The 23,833-nt window shown below is 43.8% G+C and overlaps 1 protein-coding gene across 8 annotated transcripts in view; it reads left to right on the forward strand.

Moving 5' to 3' along the window:
• The window catches only part of NCOA1 (nuclear receptor coactivator 1), a 305,911-nt gene that overhangs the window by 135,179 nt on the left and 146,899 nt on the right, over positions 1 to 23,833 (forward strand). Inside the window, exon 1 of one of the 8 annotated variants that reach the window (XM_050948718.1) lies at positions 3,660 to 3,756. The exons of the other annotated variants lie outside the window; for them this stretch is intronic. The gene's annotated coding sequence lies outside the window, so the exon portion shown is untranslated. Of the gene's footprint in view, positions 1 to 3,659; positions 3,757 to 23,833 lie in introns of those variants that run through there. 8 annotated transcript variants of the gene reach the window in all.

The following is a 23,833-nucleotide window of genomic DNA, read 5'->3' on the forward strand; positions in this document are numbered from 1 at the left end:
GAAGAGGAATGTGTTCATCCATCCTCCTGTAAAAAGAGCCCCACTAGACATGGTTTATGATAGGATCCACTTAAATCATGAGGAGGAGGTTTTTTCTCTCTCTCCATTGACTTGCTCCAGCTGACTCCACACATTCTATCTCTCCACCTCTTTTCTTCTTTTTAATTTAGCACTGGCTGCTTCTGTGTTCTTCCGTATAATGCAGCCACAGTTGGTGCAAGAGTTTTCTTCTCCACAGATCCTGCTGTCTGAGACAACCTTCCTGTATCTCTTACTCCACTGATACACTCATTTCAAATTTGATGAAAACCTCCCCTTCTCCCTTGTCTTTTATTTCTCACACCTTCTGCTATTTTTATCCCCATAGCCTGCGTTATCTAACTCACTGGGGAAACAGCTTAATCTTTTGGCTTTTGGGAGACACTATGAAAGTGAGTCTTTCTGTCTCAAGCATTAAACAAAAAAGAGTTAACAAGGGAGAGCCCCTCTTTTGGAAATCCAGAATGATCTATTCAAATGCTGTGCTGATGGTAAATCGTAGCTAGATATTTTAGTTCTTTCACTGTCACTAAACTGAAAATACAGAGATCTTGATAATATCAGCAACCATTCTATAGCCTGGGCTCTGTATGATTTTTCTGTTGAATTTTATTTACACTATTCAGTGCAAGGGATTGTCTTCAGTGACTTCTCAAGGTCCTTTCCAACCTTATTATTCTATGAAAATAACCTCTAGATCTGTACAGTCCATGTGTCAGGACCCTTACTATAATGATATGACACCCCCATTCTCCACTCTATGGGTCACCAGTGGAGCTTGAATCCAGGGCAGTCAGCACCACAGCACAGATTTCTACCACTTGAATGAAGAGTAAGTCAGTAGCAATAATAGATGGTTATCCCTTAGTTGGCAAACCATTAGAGGGGTAAACAGCATGCACTTTGCCATTGTGTTACAATGACAGCTGTGTGGGTGCCTGGGCATCACATGCTTCATAGCTTGTATAGGCCAAGCATATTGTACACACCAGAGGCTCCTTTCATCTTTGCATTTCCCTCCACCCAAATGCCTTGTGTGTCACCCTTCAACCCCCCTCTTTGTCATGGACTCCTGCAGTTCTCCCAGTGTCCCGCCGCCACGGGTTCTGTGTGCCCCACATTCTACCCTGCTCCCATACCAGACTCTTCCATTCTCTTACCCTGTATTAACCCCTATTCCCCCTTCCTCCATATGTGCTATTCCTCTTATGTCAGTGACTGAGCCCCCTTCCCCAGTACCAGATTCCCTAGTCACTCCCACTACTAGGGGTTCTGTGTCCCCCCACCATTTCCAGATCCCTCTGTCATCCCCCCTGGGTAGGGCCTCTGTGCATGAGACTGTTCTCCATGTTCTGCATTCCTCCTCACCCCATACCAGGGGTTCTCCTTGCTTCTCATTACTCCTTCCACCCATACCATTCTCCTCTCCCAACAGGGGCTTTGTGCACCCTACCCATTCCCCCTTATCCTCACCATTATTATTCTTTTTTGTCTGGAAGGTAAGTCATGTCTACACTACAAAATTAAGTCCACCTAACTTAAGTTGGCATACAGCTGCCACAGCTGCTTGTGCGTGTCTACACTTTGTTCCTGGTGTCAGTAGTGTGTGTTGTCACTAGGAGTGCTTGTATCGATTGTACTGTCAGTGTGGGGCACTGTGGGATGGCTCCTGAAAGCCAGTAACAGCTGATGTAAGCAATGCAGTGTCTTCGCACACACTGTGTCGACTTAACAACATCAACCTTGACTATGCCACTCATGGAGGTGGAGTTAAATCGGCATAGCGGGGCAGTTATGTCAGTGGGAGTGAAATTTAAGTGTAGACACTTCTATAGTTCGGTCAATGTAAGCTGGTTTGCGTCAACCTAACTCGGTAGTATGGACCAGACCTCAGTGTCAACGTGTTAAATTCTGTTGGGTGGATGAGCAGAGTTGAGGTGGTATACTATTATGCTGGAATGTGTGCGTGGGTGCCATTGAACAGTTTGACTTGTAGACAATTGCACAGATGCTTATGACTGTGCTAAAGAGCGGTCAGGGGCTTCATGTACCCCCTAGTTCCCCTCTTTTGGGCTTTCTGTTTTTCCTTAAGATCAGGATTTCTCAAACAGGGTCGCCGCTTGTGTAGGGAAAGCCCCTGGCGGGCGGGCCGGTGTGTTTAATGCCCCATCCGCAGGTCCGGGCGATTGCGGCTCCCACTGGCCACGGATCGCTGCTCCGGGCCAATGGGAGCTGCTAGAAGCGTCGGCCAGTAACTCCCTTGGCCTGCGCCGCTTCCAGCAGCTACCATTGGCCCAGAGCAGCGAACCATGGCCAGTGGAAGCCACGATCAGCCGGACCTGTGAATAGGACAGGTAAACACACTGGCCCGGTCCGCCAGGGGCTTTCTCTACACAAGCGGCGACCCCTGTTTGAGAAACCCTGCTTAAGATCAACAGAGTTCTGTCCACTGATGCCTAGAGCATTCTCTGAAATTTTGGAGTTGATCTGATGCGGCATTTAAAAGTTGTCATGCTACCTACAGACAAACAGAGAAATGCTGTTGAGTGGAGTGTAAGGCCTTCACAAACTTGGCCCACTATGAAGAATAGTTGGTTGAGCATATTGAACTGACTGAAGTGGTTCCAGTTTCCTTAGCTGCCCAGTCTTGCTGTTCCCCGCATACCCAACATTTGCACTGAACTCATTTTTCAGGGTGCATGTAAGCTGTTTGGGCAGGGGCTATCTTTTATTATGCAAGTGTCCTGATCCCTGATTAGGGCTTCTAGGTGATGTTGAGGTCATTGAAAATAAGGATCACACCCTCTTTTACTGTAACTTATAATAAGCGTAACCTTTAAAACAAATATTTTTAAGTTCAAATATAAGTTTAAAGAAGTCCCTCTCCTAAGCAATGAAATAAAAATCTGCTTATTATTAAATAAAGAAATGATTAATCTTTGTAACACTCTGGATGTGTGGGAGAGATTGCTGGCATAGGCTTTATATAATGGCTATTGTACTAAACTGGGATTTAGGAGACAGCTCTACCTTGGGCTTCCTATGTGACCTTGGGCAAATTACTTTTTCTCTGTGCCTCAATTTCTCCATTTGTAAAATGGGGATAATTATTTTGTCTCACACCAGGTGTTTATGAAGCACTGAGATCCTATGGTCATAGGGGACCATACATGTGTTTAGTTAGATAAAAAGCTGTTTACCAGTTGGAATTCTGAGCATTAGGCAGGTGGTAAGTAGTTTGCTTTGGCTGCTTTCAGAGAGGGTTTTTTTGTGTGTGCTCTCTTCTCTTGGTGAAAGTCAAGTGTATCTCAGAGCATTTTATTGCTCACTTGAGTCTTTGAATTTAATCAAATTGCAGACCTGACTTAAGTAATATTCTGAATTTGTCCTGCCACCGCGTGCGTTTGGTGGAGTCTGTCAGGTGGCACTGGTGATCCCAGAAGAGTCGCTGCATTCGAGTGGCTTGGGCTGTATGTGTTTAGTTTAATTATCAGTCAGCTGGTGTGGGAATCAAGTGGGAGAGCTGGCTCAGAATCCTTCGCCTGTCATGGCAGCAGCATGTGCTGGAGAGTACACACGCTGAATGTATTGCAAACATCCAGGAGCACATGGAACAGAGGAAGGGAGAGAGCAGGAGAGAGAGCTTCACAACAGCATGTTAGTCATCTGGTTGCTGCTCAGCCTGAAAACAGACTTGCCTAGCTGGAAATCTCTCAGGTAAGGAGAGCAGTCTGATGTCTTTAAACCTCCAAAATGTGCGCCTTTTATTTTTTTTTTTTTTGTGGTTATTGTGAGCTAGTAACAAATTTGCTTCCCAAACCTTCAGAATTTCTGCCCCCGCTCCCCACCCCCTCTAGCTTTAAACGCTGGTTTCCTTCACTGAAGACCTCAGCTGTTTCCAGGCAAACTACATTTTGCTAAAAGATCGGAGGGGATTCTGTACAAGGCAGAGAAGCTTTTAGTGGTGTTTATGTCAGTGTTTATGTAAGTTACGTAACGGTGCAAACAAAAGATGATGTCCAGATAATTATATTTAAATTTCTGAGGAAAAGTCCTTTTTACCATGAGAATTTTAGCTTAGATATTTTTTGATTGAACTTTTTTGGTGCTGTTTGCTTTAGCTCCCCCCACCCCATAGCATTTAATAATGCTGTGCATTTTGGAATAACATACTAAAGTAGAAAATCACATATTTCAGCAGTGACCTTGAAAATCGATGTGTAAATGTTTAAACTGGCTAGATCTGGCAAGGATCCTCGCAGCAACTCGCAGAAGTAAGAACGTTAGTTTAGAGAGAGAGAGAGAGAGCTCCTTGCTTAAAGAAAAAATTGCCGATTGCTTAACATTTGTTAATCATTGATGAAATAATTTAAAGCAACAGATGAAGTTAATGATTTCACATGTATGTTATAGAGAACCCAAACCCAACTATCGCACAATTTGAAGGAAATCTTCCTGTGATGAAAATTTATTTTAGATTATTCTGTAAACAGGTTCCAAATGCTGAATTGTCTTTGACATGTGCTTGAAATCATTTTCTGACTAAGGGCTCCAAGAGTTTCTATAAATCCTGGAGGCAAATTTGGGAATATAACAAATACAATGGAGTATTTGCAAGTTATTGTTTGCTGACACTGTGGTGCACTCTTATACAGTGATCTAGAGAAGGGGGTGGAGGGAGGGTTAGGCAGTAGCCCGGGACAGTGCAGTACAGTATGTCTTGCACACTGTTACAGAAAGGTCCTTCTGTGTGTTGGTGTACTTAAAAGTATACACAACCTGTTTATTCTAGTATGTATGTACAGAGGCGTTTATAGCTTCACCTAGACAGAATTGCGTATTCAAAGAAGATGGAATCAGCACAAATAATTGTTGTAAATGCTGGAGTGTGTCTGCAAGACTACTTGAGGTGTGTCAAAGTGCTGTATGGACCTTTTTAGTGCGCGGTAGCAGGGTCTACACAGCAAGTTAGTGCATGGCATTCTGGTGCGCTATAGAGTCACACCCTGGCTTGCTGCACACCAGCTTGCTCTATAGACAAGCTCTAGCCATTTCGCCCCCCCAGGCAGGGCGGCACGCTGCGGGGAGCGCTCTGCCGCTCGCCGGTCCCGCGGCTCTGGTGGACCTCCCGCAGGTGTGCCTTCAGATGCTCCACTGGAGCCGCGGGACCAGCAGACCCTCCGCAGGCACGCCTGCGGGAGGTCCACTGTAGCCGCCTGCCGCCCTCCTGGCAACCAGCAGAGCGCCCCCCGCAGCATGCTGCCCCAAGCACGCGCTTGGTGCGCTGGGGCCTGGAGCCGGCCCTGCAAGCCACTACTAGCATGAGAGGGTCTGTTCAATGGGCAGTTCTCTTATGGTGAAACCATTACTGTGATTTGTCTAATGGTGCAGCCTGTGTGAAGTCTGCCATATCCTTGTCTGAAACCTGACTTGGAAGGGTCTGAGGTATTGGCAAGGTCAGGAGTTGCTGGAGGTGGCTTTGAGCTGTACTACTTAATTACTTTGTTCAAACGTGGGAAATCCAACATTGGATGTTGGTTGGCAAGGTGAATTTCATCAAAGTACTGTTTCTTGAGTACTGGACAGGCTATCTGCTTCAAGGAGGCATACTGTCTTCAAAGGAGATGTTAGCAGAGGGCTTTAGCATTTTTGAGATTTCACCAGTCGGGATGGGCACAAGACAGTATTGCATGTAGTGACTGGTGCCTCCCTCAGTAAGTTGAAGGAATTCATATTGCATGTGGATCCTAGGAAGGAAGATGTTCTAGTGTCAGTCTGATGTGTGGCCATCAATTCCTGGGATCCAGAGGGTTCTTCCCAGGCTTAGGTGATCTTGTCTGTGAAATAGGCAGATAATTACCTTGATTGGCATGAACTGGAATCTGCAATTGGGAGGAGACATTATGTGTTGGCCACTAAATTGGCAGGCCTGCTGGTTGTGATTTAGTGCAGTGTTTTGCAACCTTTTTGTGCTGGTGACCCCCTTTGAATTTGAAAAAAAATCTTGACACTCCCCTCCCCACTAGAAAAAATTGCCAACCTCTACCTTAAGGTTGAGGCTTGGACAAAACATGTAAATTAGCTTTGGTGGGCTCCCTGTGGTGTGGGGCCCCAGGCAATAGTTCTGTTTCCTACACCCTAATGCTGGCCCTGCTTGCAATTTCCCCCCCCCCCCAACACATACTGTGAGCCCCAGGGGGTTGCGACCCCTTGCTTGAGAAACACTGATCTAGTGGATTCCATGGTGGAAGAGATGTTCCTTAGCCTATTGTACAGCTGTGACATAATCATTGGGCATCTTTCACAATCAGCACTTCAGATTCTTTTGCCACTATGGTACATGAAGACAGTAGTGGAGAATGGATGCTTCAATGCCTGGTGACAGTGGACAGTATGTTAGTGTAGTGTCCCCCTAACTTCACAGTGTCTTGGCTCTTTAGTTAGCTAGTGGGGTCCATTAGGATGTTCTAGAGTTGGGTGGGCCAGTGAGCCTCAAGGGGATGTCTGTCCTGCCACCAGCTTGTTTCATAGAAGAGTAGGGTTGGAAGAGACCTCAGGAGGTATCTAGTCCAACCCCCTGCTCAAAGCAGGACCAACACCAACTAAATCATGCCAGCTAGGGCTTTGTCAAACTGGGCCTTAAAAACTTCTAAGAATGGAGCACAATATGTGCACAATATTTTAAAATTCTGCATCTTTTATTTGTCAAAATAACACAAAATAATCCCATCAGTTTAAATTATTTTGCTAATTTATTTCAAAATACCTGTCAGCAAGTATGTCTGTAACAATACAGACAACAAAAAAGACCCAGGAAATGTTTTATGAGAATGAGAAATGAGAAATAGAGAAATGAGAAATAGATTCCTTACTAGGCATATTAATACAGAACTGTAAGTAATAATTCATTTAAACTACAATACAGAAATGTATTTACCGCACCCCTCAGAAGCAGTGCAAAGGCTTTAGGGAGTCAGGGGTAATGGAGGAGCCGAGGGAGAGGGAAGTAATTGCCGGGAAGAAGCCTGGGAGTGAACCTAGAGGGTTGTTGGGTGTTGGTGGCAGAAGAATGGAACAAGGTTGTTTTTTTTTGCGGGGGGAGAGGGAGGAGGGATGGATTGTTAGAGAGTTGGGAGCCTCCCCCAGGAAGACCCTGGCTGACCCCTAGCCTCTCCCCCTCAGTCAGGCACATCTGCCCCTGTCCTCATGTTCCTTTGCCATCTCCTCCCTCTGTCCTCCTGCACCCCCTGTCCCCGTGTGGCCCTGCACCCTCATTCCAATTCAGTCCCTGGTTCAGTGCTGTCATCCTGCTAGCTCCTGTGCCCAGGCTGTTGTCCTCCCTCACTAGCCCTTCTGATCCCGAGTCTGTGACCCCCTAGAAGCCCTGTGTGACCCACTCTGTCTCTCCTACACCCATATCCCGTGTCTCCTCACCTGGCCCCACAGGCAGGGTGCTGTGAGGAAGGCATCTCTCCTTCTACTCAGCTGGCTGCTCCAGTCCTGAGCTGTCTGCCCTCTCTTCTGGCGCCACAGCAGCCCCTGGTGGGCAAAAACTCTAACTGTAGTGCCTCCCCAGCAGAATTTATTTTCTGGGGGAAGGGGAGGGAGCGGAAGAATCAGCAGGGAACATGAATTCTGCACATGTGAAGTGGTGCAGAATTTCCCCAGGAGTAAAACAATAGACAAAAAACATGGTGGATAACAAAACCCCTTCCTTCCCTTTAAAAAGAAGAAATCTGCTTCAGATGAGGAGACTTCACCCTGGGAGGGTCAGTAATCCAAAATGTATAATTCAGTTAGACCAATTTCCCCTGTGGGTGCATGGTTACTTAGGATACTGGCTATTACAAACTTCAGGCGAAATCACTGCTGACCTTTGCACCCATTGACTTTAATGAATGTACTTTCGGGAGTAAGACAAGCAAGATTTAGCCCATATGTTTGTTAAATATAAAAATTGGCAGGTATACCAGCTACTTTCCCCTTCAGAATGGTCTCAGGTTGACTCCTTTCACCATACCCACTTGATAACTTTGAACGAATGCTCTTAAAAAACAAACAAACAAACAAACAGTTTTTTGCACTATCATGATTGCTCCCTAAATGACAGCGTAAAACCTAAGCTCTGAGCTGAGTGCTTCCTACCAGCTTGTTAGGCTTTTGAGATTTTCACAGTGTGTACTGTGGGCATGTTCAGTGCTTAATTAGTTTGACTTTCATTATTCTTCCTGGCAAAAACATCAGAATCCAAAGGTTGTTCAAAGGGCATGAAATGATGCAATTATATTTGCTCCTTTCTACCTTCTCTACAAGGTTAACTTCTCCAGCATTGTACTCCTGGGGATGCAATGCTAAAAAGTCCTCATGTACTTTGCTTCTGCTAACAGTTGTTTGGAACATATTTTTCCCTGATTTCTCAGGGAAATGTTGAGATTACATTTGCCGAACACGGTAACTTCAGAATCTGGTAAGTGCGGTAGTTGTCACAACCTTCCTCGTCATGGTGCGTGCCTGGAGTGTTGTGATGGGTGCACTACTTAAATTGAAAAATAAATGTAATTTCCAACTATATGCCATTCCCTGCAACGATCCATTTCTGTTTACCAGGTTCAATCTTCGTCCCTAAGCACTCCTCTATGGCCCTGGGGCTTAGTTAGAGTACAGCACTTGGTGTCGCTGAATTCCATCTGGTCTCTTTCCTCAGACCTACTCAAGCACTGCAGCCCTCAAGGCTGCCAAAAAGTACAGGCCCATTTCTCCCTCTCAGTATCTTTGGAAGAATGAAGATCTATGTAGCCAGCAGGGCTGTGGATGAGGGGATTGGTTGGAAACCTTAATTATCAAGACTGCTTTTAATTAAATGTGTAGCTTCAACCGTGAAAGTAAAATATTTGCAATTCAGGGCATTGGGTTCAGTTGCAGTATTCTGGATCCATTTGACAACCTTCTTCTGTCCTGCAGTTAGCAGAATTTTTTCTGCATAGTTTCTGTTTTAGCTTTGGCTGTTACCAATTTTTTATGTCCTTGCAATGCAGAATATGTGGCAACCCCCAATTCCATCTAAAAGAGTTAATGGCATACAAAAGGTATCATTTTAGAAGCTCTGATGGCACACCCTCTACCTATCATCCCCATTCCTATGTTTGGCTGTTGAAGTAAGCAATGACCTACTAGCCAGCTCTCCAGCTTCAGAGGAATCTGATATTCAAAATAGGCTTTAGACGTTTGCTTGCTCTGCTGTTGAACTGTTTAGAGCAGTGGTTTTCAACCTGTGGCCCGTGGACCCCTGGGGGTCTGTAGATTGTCCAAGATTGCCAATGGGGGCTGCACCTCTATTTGACATTTTTAGGGGCTCTGCAAATGAAAAAGTTTGAAAACCACTGGTTTAGAGAAATAACTTAGTAAAACTACATGTGCAGATTGATGTGAGTGTGTGTTAGCAAAACCCTCTCGCAGTTCCTCCTTCCCATCTAGCTGCCTTTCACTAGGAGCACAGTTCTCATAGACTCATAGGTCAGAAGGGACCAATCTGATCATCTAGTCTGACCTGCACAAGGCAGGCCACAGAACCCCACCCATCCAATTTTGTACAACCCCTATCCCAGGACCGAGTTATTGAAATCCTCAAAAATGGTTTGAAGACCTCAAGCTGCAGAGACACCACCAGCAAGCGACCCGTGCCCCACGCTGCAGGGGAAGGCGAAAAACCTCCAGGGCACCTGCCAATCCGCCCTGGAGGAAAATTCCTTCCCGACCCCAAATATGGCGATCAGCTAAACCCTGAGCATGTGGGCAAGAGTCACCAGCCAGCACCCAAGAAGGAATTCTCCGCAGCAACTCAGTACCCATCGCATGCAACATCACCCCACAGACCATTGAGCAGACCTGTCTGGTGGTAATTCAAGATCAATTGCCCAAATTAACGATCCTATCATAACATCCCCTCCATATACTTATCAAGCTTTGTCTTAAAGCCAGGAAAGTCTTTTGCCCCTACTACTTCCCTCGGAAGGCTATTCCAGAACTTCACTCCCCTAATGGTCAGAAACCTTCGTCTAATTTCAAGTCTAAACTTCCTAATATCCAGTTTATACCCATTCGTCCTCGTGGCTACATTAGTACTAAACTTAAATAATTCCTCTCCCTCCCTAACGTTAACCCCCTTGATATATTTATATAGGGCGAGCATATCCCCCCTCAGCCTTCTTTTGGCCAGGCTAAACAAGCCAAGCTCTTTGAGTCTCCTTTCATAAGGCAGTTTTTCCATTCCTCGGATCATCCTCGTAGCCCGTCTCTGAACCTGTTCCAGTTTGAATTCATCCTTCTTGAACATGGGACACCAGAACTGCACACAGTATTCCAGATGGGGTCTCACCAACGCCGTATACAACGGTACTAACACCTCCTTATCCTTGCAGGAAATACCCCGCCTGATGCATCCCAAAATCGCATTTGCTTTTTTAACAGCCATATCACATTGGCGACTCATAGTCATCCTGCTATCAACCAGTACCCCAAGGTCCTTCTCTTCCTCCGTCGCTTCCAACTGATGCGCCCCCAACGTATATCCAAAATTCTTATTATTAATTCCTAAATGCATGACCTTGCACTTTTCACTATTGTATTTCATCCTATTTCTATTACTCCAGTTTACAAGGTGGTTCAGATCTTCTTGAATAGTATCCCTGTCCTTCTCCGTGTTAGCAATACCCCCCAGCTTCGTGTCATCCGCGAACTTTATTAGCACATTCCCGCTCTTTGTGCCAAGGTCAGTAATAAAAAGGTTAAATAAGATCGGTCCCAAAACCAAAAACTTGGGGTAAGTTCTAGCTTCAGACTTCAGGGGCTGTTTCTAGATACAGTATTTCCTCTTTTCAGACATTATCAGTGAAATGTACAGTAACTCCTTTTGACATGCATTGCCTTAGGCTGCAGAGTTACCCAGGCAGTTGTCTGATACCTTTGTGATCCATCCCTGTGTTGATTTTGTCTATACTGCTCTCTGGAACCTGGGTCCGAGACTAATCTAGATATTAAAGTGAGGAAAATAGTTTATATGTTTAATATGAATTGCCTGTTTCTGAATAAAACACTTGAGCTACTTTTAAAAAATATTAATAGTCAGAGGTCGTAAAGGATTCTGGGGAATGTGTAGGTACAAAGCTATGCAGTCTCAGCTACCGTTGATATGCTGCAGCTGTCGTTGTTATATCTGTACAGTAAATAACTAGGTGGTGGATGGGAAGTGGAAACAGCACAGGACTTTCTTCCTGTGTGTGTATAGCATCTAGCACAATTGGACTCTAGGTGCTATAGTAATACAAATATTATCCATTAAGGACTTCCTGTAAAGAGAATCATCTGGTTTGCTAAAAGGTACATAATTAATCTGAGTTCATAATGATGCTCAGACTTTTCCTGTTACCCCTCGTCCACTGTTTGCTTTTCCCACCGCTGTCTTTGTCTTTCCTTCCATGTTGACCCTTAATCCTGGAACTCCTTGATCTGCAGGTTGCTTTCTTTCTCCATGTTCAGTCCCTTCCTTTCTGCCCACTTCTGCCATGATTGCTGACAAAAAACTCACCAACCAAGGTGTCATTGCAGTCATGAAAAGTATAATAGCGGCCCTCTGTGCTTCGTGCCATAAATTAACCCTTGCTGCACAATCACATACATTTATTGAAGTTAGCCCCCACCTCCTCCCCTACTGTCTTGTAACCTATCCATTACATCCTGCCTAATTCAGTTTATGAGCTTCTTGGGTCAGGGATCTTTCTGTTCTGGGAGGTGCCTGGAAAAGCTTTAGCACCGACAGAAGTAAATGATAGCTAATAACCTGATGAATTCTGATTTCCTGTGCAGTGTTGCTGTTTTCTTGGTCCATATGATAGTCCTAAAAGCAGCAGCTGAGGCCAAGGAGCGCCTTCTCTAAAATTAACTCCTCGAGCAGGAGAGATACAATAGATTGCAGTGCCTGACAAAGAAAATAGTAAAAGCATCATTAGACTATGGTTCATCCTTCAGCTCAGCACTGACGTGACACCTGCTACTGGAGATAGTGACAAACCTGCCTGACAGTTCAGGTTCCTTAACGGCTGCTGCTTGGAAAATGGAGCTGTCCAAGCCTGCACTTCTTTGCTCCTCCTCCTGTGTGTGTGCACTGGGGTTTTCCACGCTATTCCTCCTCATCCTCCACTTTGGCAAATCATCACTTCATGTGGTAATGCTGCTGACCTATCATGCACTAAGCACGCTGATGGGGAAGGTGTCTGGGATACATCTGTGTACCGTAGTGAAGGAGGCCCTTTGTCCACTTCCTTTTTTGGCCCATATGTCCCTGTATCATTACCATCAGGCAGTGCTGTCAATAGAGAGGATAGCTGAAAGCCTATCAGAAATTTGCTCGTTACCTCTAGTTTGTTAAGCCTCAGTCCTTGCGATGGCAAAAAAACCCAAAACCCAAGCCACAAATCAACCACTTTTATCAAGTCCCGTAGCTGGGAGTGGAATGTTATTACCTCCTTCCTATCCTGGACTCAATGATAGTTTCAGTGGTAGCGGGGGAAAAGGGAAAGTGGAACATAAGTCTGTTCCCCTCTTTTTTATAAGGATGCCCAGAAGATTGATCACCATAACCTGTTTAGATTATGGACCATAAAGTTTAACTTCTAAATCTGGATAGGGCCCTGGACTGGGAGTCAGGAGATGTGGGTACAGCTCTGCCACTGACCTGCTGCATGATCTTGAACAAATCCCTTCACATCTTTATGGCTGTTTCAGTTGGCATACATTATCTGTTTACCCTGTAAACTCTTGGGTTGGGGCTGTCTCTTACTGTGTGTTTGTGCAGTGCCCAGCACAATGAGGCCCCCAACTTGATTGGAGCCTCTTGGCACTACTGTAATACAGGTAATAAATACAAAGATTACTAAATCAAGCTAGCTGTTATGTTCCTAAATACACATATGTCACCATTGTGTAGACCCTTTCCCTTCTCTCCACACACTTAAAAAAAATACATTAAATCTGAATAACTGTAGCAAGCAAGAACTAAGAGTTCCTTTTCTGAGAGTTTCTCAGGCATCGTGATTATCTGAAGCTTCTTAAGTAAGCTCCTGCTGAAATAGTAGAGTGCAGATAATTCTCCTTTTTACCCATCCAGGCTATCATTATGCTTGAAGGATGGTTGATCACAGACACAACTTAGTTTTAAAATAATAGGATCTGAGTTCTTTGGAGCTGGTTTGCATTGTGTAGATCCCAATCACTTTGCTGCAAAAGGCAGCTTAAAATATATTAGGAAAAATGGTCATGGGGTACAGCACTCAGTCCTCTCGGTGTAAAGTTTACTTCTCAGTCCGATGGTAAAGCCCATTGTTTATCTTCCAGTCCTACACCTCTGATCAGAACATAGGAGTCTCTGGGTGCTACTACAGTATAAATATTAGTTTATAATGAGGTCAAGATGATTGATTTCTGAAAAAAAAGACTGTAGATTCTTTCATAAAATTAGAAATAAAAGTATTGGCTGATCTTCTTCCTCCCCATGCCCAAAGCAGGATTTTCATCTGATTTAAATGATTCAAGCTGGGGCTTCCCACCGTAGACCCTGAGGTTCCACATTCCTCTTTTTTCCTAGGTCCAGATTCTACCGTTCAGCTCAATTTGACGCGAGACCCTTACTCCACAAAAAGGCCCATTGAGTTCAGTGGCCAAGTACTTGTGGAATAAGGTATTACCCAATCTGTATTGTTGTTCATAGTGTTTACACCCTTCAAATTCTTGGAGGATTACAAAGTCACCTTCCTTCCTTCCCCCTGTCACAATCCTTTGGCTGAATTATATGCATTTAGTTCCTTTAATGTCTTTCTTATAAATCCCTATAGCCCCATGGTCCTTTAATGTTGCTCTTTTCTGAACTGCATCTGTTTTGTCAATATCTTTCTGATATTGAGACATTGATGCTGTATACAAAACTGTCATCTTCATTCTCCATGACATGTTGCTTCTGTATACGCAATCCCAAATTACATTAGTTTGCAATTTTTATATCTGATTTTTTTTTGCCCAGTATTATCATGAGGTCTCACTTCTGTAGTAAGTTTCTGTCCCCAGTGATGGTCGCATCTCTTCCAAATTTAGTATCCTGTGCAAATTTCAGTAGCTTGCTGATACTGAATGAAGATATTTATTAAGACTGGACCTAACAGAAATCCCATTGACACTGCACTAAACGCATCCCCTGAAACTCTGTGCTTGGTTATTTATCATGACCTTGTCTATGGTCTGCAAGCCTGTTTCACTCTATGGGAAAAGAGCTCCTATCTGAGACAATCTGAATGATTGGAGGAGTGTAACTCTTAAGCACATAAAAACAAAAGCAAAGGTCTCCTACATCAGCGTGAATGTAATGCAAGAAAGAGAGATACAGCATACATTAATATCGGAGATGGAATCCTCTTTGATATAGAGGTTTACCATAATAATTTACTTATGTTTCCCTGTTTAAAAAATGCATCTCCCATTGCCTTGAGGTGCATGTATTAAAAACTATGAAGGCTCATTCCTGTACAATTGGATCAGAGCCAACTGACAAAGAACTCCTCCTCTCTTTAGTGGCTAGATGCTATTGGCTATATTTCAAAGAATACAATTGCATAAGGCTTCCCTCAGTGTTGATACTGTTCTTTAGCCAGGAATAACAGCCACTCACCTCTTCCCTCTCACTCCCAGAAATAGGCATAGGCTTTAAATCAGGATTGGACATCTTTCTGTAAGATGTGCTCTAGCTCAACCAGAAGTAATTGGCATTGAGCAGGAATCACTGAGTGAGGTTCTCTGGCCTATGTTATGCACGAGGTCAGACTAGATGATCATAATGGTCCTTTATGGGTTTAAAATCTGTGAAAATTAAATGGCCATTTTGTGTCTTGCTCTGTAACCCATCACTCAGACTTTGTTAGATAATAGGCAATAGATCTGTCTATTATAGGTATTTATACGGAACCAGTAATATTTTTCTAGGAGTTGATTTGCATAGACTTGCACCATGTTTCATATGCATTTCCTTTATTTTGAAGAGGTTATTAATGTTCTTATTTTTATAGCTGAATTTTCGTTTAAATATTTCATTGTAAGACCTTTTTAAAAACAAAAAGCTTCCTTTTCTAGAAGAAAAGAAGCCTAATTCAGATGTATTCTCCTAATTCGGACTTCCCAGTGTCTTCCCTTATCTTGGCTTAAAAAAGCTGCAGTGCAGCACTTAGCTTGATCCACAATATATTTAGTTGAATGAGGGGAGGACATTAATTATGAAAGTGAAGCACTCAGCTGCTTTGATAAGCTGTTTGCTTTGGTCATGGGTAGTTGAACGTTGGATCATAAAACACTGGTGAATGGAAACTCAAATCCCTGTGATACCTATAAAGAGGCATATCCATAGGATCATTGGGGAAGGAAAAAAGGATACATTAAAAACTTTGTGATACACTGGGATAAGAATGCTTATTAGAGGGTAAACTAGAAAAATGGTAAATTTATTTAAAAATATAGGAAGCTTCCCTCCATAAAACAAATCTAGCTAAAAGAAACCAGCTAAATGTTAAATCTCAGTGTTTGAGGTGCAGGTTGTGAATAAAGAAATGTTTAATAAAAAGACCAAGGAGATAAATCTTTTGCATTGAAAACAGTGAATTTGTGGAATGCTGTGCCACAGTGGCGGTTCTAAAAATAAATAATATGGTCATGTTCAGAAAAGGAGTGATATTTATGAGGTGCAACTTATTTTCCATAGCAGTTGTCACACAACAGAACAAGGAGTAATGGTCTCAAGTTACTGTGGGGGAGGTTTAGGTTGGATATTAGGAAAAACTATTTCACTAGGAGGGTGGTGAAGCACTGGAATGGGTTACCTAGGGAGGTGGTGGAATCTCCTTCCTTAGAGGTTTTTAAGGTCAAGCTTGATGAAGCCCTGGCTGGGTTGATTTAGTTGGGAATTGGTCCTGCTTTGAGCAGGGGGTTGAACTTGATGACCTCCTGAAGTCCCTTCCAACCATGATATTCTATGATTCTATGCAATTTGTAAAGGGAGAGATAAATTAAGAGGTAATGGTGAGGGAGAAAAGATGGAGGGTTCAAAAGTTAGAGATACAGAAAACCTGCTCCAGATGAGGGGAGCTGCAGTGGAGAAGGCTCTCATATCAACGATACCGAGACTGAGCAGATAGAAGAGCAGTGCTGGATGAGCATGGGGAAGCAGTAGTGAGATAGGTCTCTGAGAACTAGAGCTAGATGGCTGGGTCAGATTCAATGGGCCTTTGAAATCTCTTCAAACCTTTCAGGTTCCTATGTTCCTATGGAGTTCAGCGTGTCTTAAAAAATCAACCCAGTTAATTGCTGGTCTGTCTATGATACTTTGTCCAATATGTGATGTAGTAACCCCAAGAGTAAAGCAGTGATGCAGCATCCCATCGAATGGCATTAATGCTCTCAAAATGTTTTGATTCTGGTGAGGGGATCAGCCACCTAACCAGGAGAAAGGTTATATTAGAATGAAGATGAGAATTGAGTACCTCCTGCTTGGTTCCAAGGGTGTGACAGTTAGGTTGCTTCTGTAACCATTGCAGGAAACTTGCTCATCTTGGACCATGTTATGCATTTACGTGAGAAGCAGTTACTCTCATGAGAGCGTGTGCGCGCGCATGCACACACAGTATGCCAGCCCACCCATGTTCTAGAGCACAATCTTTCCTATGGATGAGCAGTAGGTGTCAGCTGCAGCTGCTGCTTATCTTGGGTGGAATTTTTCTCCTTCTGTCACAGTAATCTAAGTAGCAAAGAGCTTGGTGTTTACATTGTTCTGTACACCTGCTCATTTTCTTTATAGAGTTGACATCTAACTTCTGACGCGTTGATAGGTCATGCTGCTATTAACAACTGTGGAAAAGCAGAAGGTAACGCTAGTCTCATGTTTTCAGAGAGGGAAGGAAAATCTGCACCAGTCAGTCACTGAAATTTCTAGGAGATTTAATGAATACTTTTCACTTCTGTAACATGAAATCCATGGAGTGGTCCCCATGGAAAAAGTGAATGTTTGCCTGTGGTTACCATAGTCACCTCCTACTCCTAGTATAGGAGAGGTAATGGTGGAATCTTAAGTACTGCTGTGGGAAATGGTGACTTAATGGTGACTACCATATGTGGATTCTTATTCAAGGCTCTGTGTGGCATTTAAACTTGAAACAAGGGTAGAACGTTGAATTGTAAGAAGTAGCCTCGATTTTGTCTATCGTCATACACAATATTTCAAGAAATGTTGGATCTCCAGGATACTATTGCTATGTTTATTTTGCAAATGCTCACATGTTCAGTTATATGAAAAAGAATCAAAATAACTTTGAAGAACATTGACTCAGTCAATGAGTATAGGCGAGCAGCTCTGCTCAGCACAGAGCCAGGGAAGGTGGAGCAAAAGTGACTTTACATCCACGATACTGGAGCTGGTTCAGTTTTGGTACAACGTACAGCAACACTGAGAGGCTTTTGTAAGTAGAGCCAAACTGCTAATGGCCCTAAGGGCTCTTCCAACACCTGGGGGTTGCTGGAAGCACAGTGATGCTCTGGTCACATTCCCAGCATGCTCCTGCTGGAAATGGAGATAACCAGCCCAATGCCATTCAGGGATTCCCTACACTGGGGAAATCCTCAGCTGGCTGGTTAGGCATCTTTTTGCCCCTATATGGCAACAGAATGGCACAAAGGAACTGTACTGAGGCACAGGACTGGGCCAGCTGTATCTCAGGCTTTATATTTTGCCATTTTTCACTTTAATCAAGTGTAAACCCTTCTATGAGGTAAATAGCTAGTAACTGTGGGCTTGCAGCAACTTCACTCCGAGGTGTATGAGGCACAACCAACACTGTAAAGTTTTAGGCTGTTTTTCAAAGGAGGCTTTTTCCCTCTCCCCACCCCATCTCCCCCCAAACAGTGAATGTGTTCTACCCCAAGATAACTAAAGCTTATTAGCTATCTCACTGAGAGATCCTAGTGGAGACAAGGCATCTGTAGTTTTTAGCATGAGGTAGCTAGGTGAGACCCGCACTATATCCCTGACCATAGAATCGTAGGGCTAGGAGGAGACCGCAAGGGTCATCTAGTCTAACCCCCAGCCAAGAAGCAGGATTTGTTGTGTCTAAACCACCCAAGACAAATGGCTGCAGTCTCCTTTTGAAAACCTCCAGTGAAGGAGCTTCCACAACCACCTCAGGCGTCTGTTCCATTGCCCTGCTGTTCTTACAGTTAGAAAGTTTTTCCTAGATTTAAGCTAAATCTGCTATGCTGTAGTTTGCCATTGCCCCACAACATAGCTCTCTGCTGAAGTGGGGTTCGTGGGTATCACAATTAACACTCCAGCAAGGTGAATAGGGCAGTTCACGGCTCTCAGGATTTCTATGTTAGGCTCTGTACTCATGCAGAAATCACCATATCAAAATGGGAAATGACTGCCTAGGAAGGAGTACTGCAGAAAAGGATCTGGGGGTCATAGTGGATCAGTGAATATGAGTCAAGAGTGTACCACTGTTGCAAAAAAAGCAAACTTCATTCTGGGATGTATTAGCAGGAGTATTGTAAACAAGACAGGAGAAGTCATTCTTCCGCTCAGGAAAGATGTGGACAAATTGGAGAAAGTCAAGAGAAGAACAACAAAAATGATTAAAGTTCTCGAAAACATGACCTATGGGGAAGATTGAAAAAATTGGGTTTGTTTAGTTTGGAGAAGAGAAGACTGAGAGGGGACATAACAGTTTTCAAGTACATAAAAGGTTGTTACAAGGAGGAGGGAGAAAAATCTTTGTTCTTAACCTCTGAGGATAGGAGAAGAAGCAATAAGCTTAAATTGCAGGAAGGGCAGTTTAGGTTGGACATTAGGAAAAACTTCCTATTTGTCAGAGTGGTTAGGCACTGGAATAAATTACCTAGGGAGGTTGTGGAATCTCCATCACTGGGGATTTTTAAGAGAAGGTTGGACCGAACACCTTACATCATGTCACTTGCATCATGAAAATGCAGAATTAGATGGCTGTGAACTGGCTGAGGCTGATCCCCAGCAAGACTAAAATCATGCTGATTGGGTGAGAGAGAAACTGTAGGGAGAGAATCATTCCTCAAGACCCCACAACATAGCTCTCTGCTGAAGAGGGGTTCGTGGGTATCACAATTAACACTCTAGCAAATTACCTAGGGAGGTTGTGGAATCTCCATCACTGGGGATTTTTAAGAGAACATTGGACCGAACACCTTACATCATGTCAGTTGCATCATGAAAATGCAGAATTAGATGGCTGTGAACTGGCTGAGGCTGATCCCCAGCAAGACTAAAATCATGCTGATTGGGTGAGAGAGAAACTGTAGGGAGAGAATCATTCCTCAAGACCCCACAACATAGCTCTCTGCTGACGTGGGGTTCGTGGGTATCACAATTAACACTCCAGCAAGGTGAATAGGGCAGTTCACGGCTCTCAGGATTTCTATGTTAGGCTCTGTACTCATGCAGAAATCACCATATCAAAATGGGAAATGACTGCCTAGGAAGGTTGGACCGAACACCTGTCAGGGATGGTCTAAATAATACTTACTCCTGCCTTGAGTGCAGGGGACTGGACTAGATGACCTCTCGAGATCCCTTCCATTCCAGTTCTGTGATTCAATGATATCAGTTATCTGTGGTTCAGGTTTTCAAGTTTTTTCTTTAGTCATGAGTGCTAGAAATTTTGTAAACCAAAGCTGAGATTCTGAAATGATGTTCCCTCCTAACCTTGATCTCCCATCGGTCCTCACTGCTGCTCACTCCTTTTCCATCCCCAATTGATCAAGAATGTCACTGCTAAAGTTCTCTTCTCCTGTCATTTCATCTCTCTACTCCTTGAATCTCCTCATTCCCACCATCGTCAATAAGATCAGAATTAAGCCGTGTGTTGGTGTGTAAGTGTATAGCGTAAATTTCACTGTGGTTCAGGTGAGGTTACAGTGTGGAGGCTGCCCTGGTCAGTCAGTAACTATCTGCCCAACACAATGGACGGGCGTGGCCTTGTCCTTGATAGCAAGGAATTTATTGGAAGCATATAATGTCATTGATCATCAGATTTTTCTCCATCTCTGGACTTCTTTTTTTTTTTTCTTTTTTTTAAGTTCAGATTGAACCTGATGGAGTGAGCCAGTAGGCACTGATGGATGAATTGTCATTGGGTGTTGCTGGGATTATGTGTAGAGTTCTCCAAAGGTTAAGACTGGTGCAATGCTCCTTTGTTTCCATAACGTGTGAGAGACTTGGGCTGGGATATTACTTTTACACAGATTATACCTAATTATATATGTCTCCAGGTTCAAAATAGAGGTTAAGTGTTTTGTCACTTGCATCATGAAAATGCAGAATTAGATGGCTGTGAACTGGCTGAGGCTGATCCCCAGCAAGACTAAAATCATGCTGATTGGGTCAGAGAGAAACTGTAGGGAGAGAATCATTCCTCAAGACCTCTATATAATTGGCATTTTAGTACCTTTCCTGGAGTTGTTAAAGTGGGTGCAGTACCCCAGTGTGTGATGGGGAGTCATTTCAGGGGACTGAAATCTAGGCAGAGATCTTGATCATGCCTGATGGTTGGGTCAGCTACTTGTTATGGTTAGAGCTGTTAGGAATATCAGACTGAAGCCCTGTCTTACATGCTGATGTGGTAATTCTGATGTGTTTCTTGGAGACAACAACGTTAACCTACTGCAATAGGTTTTATTGTGGGTTACTAGAAAGACAGCTTGCTAGATTACTCCCCGGGGAATTCTGCACCAAAAATTTAAAAATTCTGTGCACAATATTTTAAAATTCTGCATATTTTATTTGTCAAAATAACACAAAATAATCATGCCAGTTTCAATTATTTTGGTAATTTATTTTAAAATATCTGTATGGAAGTATGTCGGTATAATACAGAAATGTATTTCCCGCACTCCTCAGAAGCAGTGCAAAGGCTTGGGGGAGTCAGGGGTAATGGAGGAGCCGAGGGAGAGGGAAGGAATTGCTGGGAAGGCATCTCGGAGTGAACCCTGGAGGGTTGTTGGGTGTGGGTGAGAGAAGTATGGAACAGTTTTTTTGGGGGGGTTGGGGGATTGTTAAGAAGTTGGGGAGCCTCCCCCATGCAGACCCTGGCTGACCTCCCATTCAGTCAGGCACATCTGCAGGCACTGTGGTGTGAGGATGGCAGTCACTGCCAAGGTCCCCGTCTACAACTCGCTGCTCTGGCTCTGAGCTGTTTGTCCTCTCTTCTGTTACCACAGCAGCCCCTGATGGGTGAAATGTGTATTTACAGTGCCTCTCCAGCAGAATCTATTTTCTGAGGAATAAAAGATCTGTGGGGGACACGAATTCTTCATATGCATAGTGGCACAGAATTCCCCCAGGAGTATTACATTGAGTCTCCTCTTTGCTGCTTTCTCTCTCCTGCTACAGATTGCATTGAAGATTCTAGTTGTAACCATTAAGGCTTCTATCAATGGACCAGTTTCCCAACATCTTTCTGAACTTCTAGCTTCTGATATACCATCACACAATCTGAGCTCAGCAGAAGCTCACAGTTTGTGTACTTTGGGCTTTCTGCCTTGCTGTACCTTTTGCACAGCAGGTTGGTTTTATTTATGTTGTCATTCCAATTATTTAAACTTTGTTTGTTGTCCTTTGATCTGTACTTGTTTTAAAACTCCTAGGATACTTTTGTAAGTGGTGTAGTATGTAATAATGAACTGTTATATTATGGACACATCCTGTATTTAGATTATATTCCACAAGGGGTTTTTCTTTTCATGGCATTTGAGTTCAGGATGTCCTTCATGGTTGGCCTTAACTTAAGGGATGGCAAGGTATTCTGGAGTTGTCACTAACCATTTAATGTGGAGCACTCTTGGTGTCATTTAACCCATGTGCTCATTTACTCTTTCATACAGCTACCGTCTTGATATTTTCCTTTAACTGGGATTGCCTCGTGGGTGCTATTGGAAACACACAATGATAATGACTGGATTTAAACCAGTACTGCAGTAACCAGCATTGCCATTCTGCAAATGCGGGCAGCGAACATCCTTGGCTTGTCCTTTCTGAGGATTCAGGCTTGTTGCATCAGAAATGTATAAGCTTATCGGGCCTTGGGAGTAAGAATCCTAAAGTCACTCCTGAACTTAAGTCCTCTGGGTGCTTGCTGATTCTCTTCCTGTTGCCTTTCAAACCACTGGGGCTAATTTGTTAGGGGAAAGTTGTAGACTTGCTAAGCTGGACTGACCAGTTCTGATTGCTCCTGTTTAATACTCTTTTTTGTAATACTTTAAGGATATGTATACACAGGAAAGAAAAACCCGCAGCTGGCCAGCGCCAGTCAACTCGTGCTCGGGCTGCAGGGCTGTTCCATTGCTGTGTAGACTTCTGGGTTCGGGCTGGAGCCCAGGCTCCCCCCTGAGACTGCAGGTCTACACAGCAGTGAAGCAGCCCCACAGCTGTAGACCCATCAGCCCGAGGCCAGCTTCGGGTGTCTAGTTACTGGGTAAACATAGCCTAAGCCAATGGTTCTCAAACTTTTGTACTGGTGACGCCATTCACTCAGCACACCTCTGAGTATGACATCCTCCCGCCCATATAAATTAAAAACACTTATTTTATATTTAACACTACTATTAATGCTGGAAGTGAAGTGGAGTTTGGGGCGGAGGCTGACAGCTTGTGACACCCTACGTACTAACCTTGTGACCCCCCGAGGGGTCATGACCCACAGTTTGAGAACCCCTGCGGTAAGATACACCAATTATATGGTTACCTTCCAGTTACTGTGAAACCAAGACAGGGTTACAGTAACTTTTTTGAAATCTCATTCACTTCCACCACAATTCAATTTCTGCTACATGAACACCAGTGTGTGCGCGCATCTGGCCTAAATATTTTATTCTCCCCATAGAGAAAATTATGCAATTATGGCATGTAATTCCCAAATGTAGTATTAAACTAAGTGTATAATCTTCTGCAAGTACCAGAGAATTCATGTTGTTATCCCTTGCAGAAGTTGTATAAATTAATGCACTTTTTCAGCTGCTCCAACGTGGAAAAAGGTTACGGATCTTACAGCTGAACTTTGTATCTTATCACCACTGTAAACATGGCCAGATCATACTGTTGGATTTCAGAGACAAGCAACCCTGCAAGGCTACACAAGGGGGGGACACGAATTCTTCATATGCGTTCTTTCTCTCTCTCTCTTTGTTTAATTATTGTATCTCATCCAAGCTAAGAAGTTAGTTAATATTGTCTCCTTAGCTCAAATTTAGTGCCCAGCCAGAGATTGGGGCCTCTTTGGACTAGGCCAGCAGTCTCAAACGTCACTGCACCACGACCCCCTTTGACAACAAAAATGACTACTTGATCCTGGGGGTGGGGGGCTTGATCTCTAAATAGGGGCCGCTAGAAGCTGCCTTAATGCAAATAACAAGTGATAATCCATGCTGCTAGGGTCCTCTCTGTTCAACCATTAGTTGACCTACTGGTATATTCCAAACACCTAAAACTCCAAGTGAAGCCTGCTTCTGCATAGGGGAACCTGCAGTGCACAACAAGGCTCTGATCCTGCAAAAACACACATGAGAAGTAGTCCCATTGAACTAAAGAACTTACTTGCAGGCATGTGTATAGGATTGGGGCCCATACCTGTTGCTGAATGTATGCCTTTTGCAATGAGTGATGCCGCTGTCACTGCTCCTGTTGTGCTTC

The sequence above is a fragment of the Gopherus flavomarginatus genome, chromosome 4 (assembly GCF_025201925.1).
Source record: "Gopherus flavomarginatus isolate rGopFla2 chromosome 4, rGopFla2.mat.asm, whole genome shotgun sequence".
Classification (NCBI taxonomy): domain Eukaryota; kingdom Metazoa; phylum Chordata; order Testudines; family Testudinidae; genus Gopherus; species Gopherus flavomarginatus.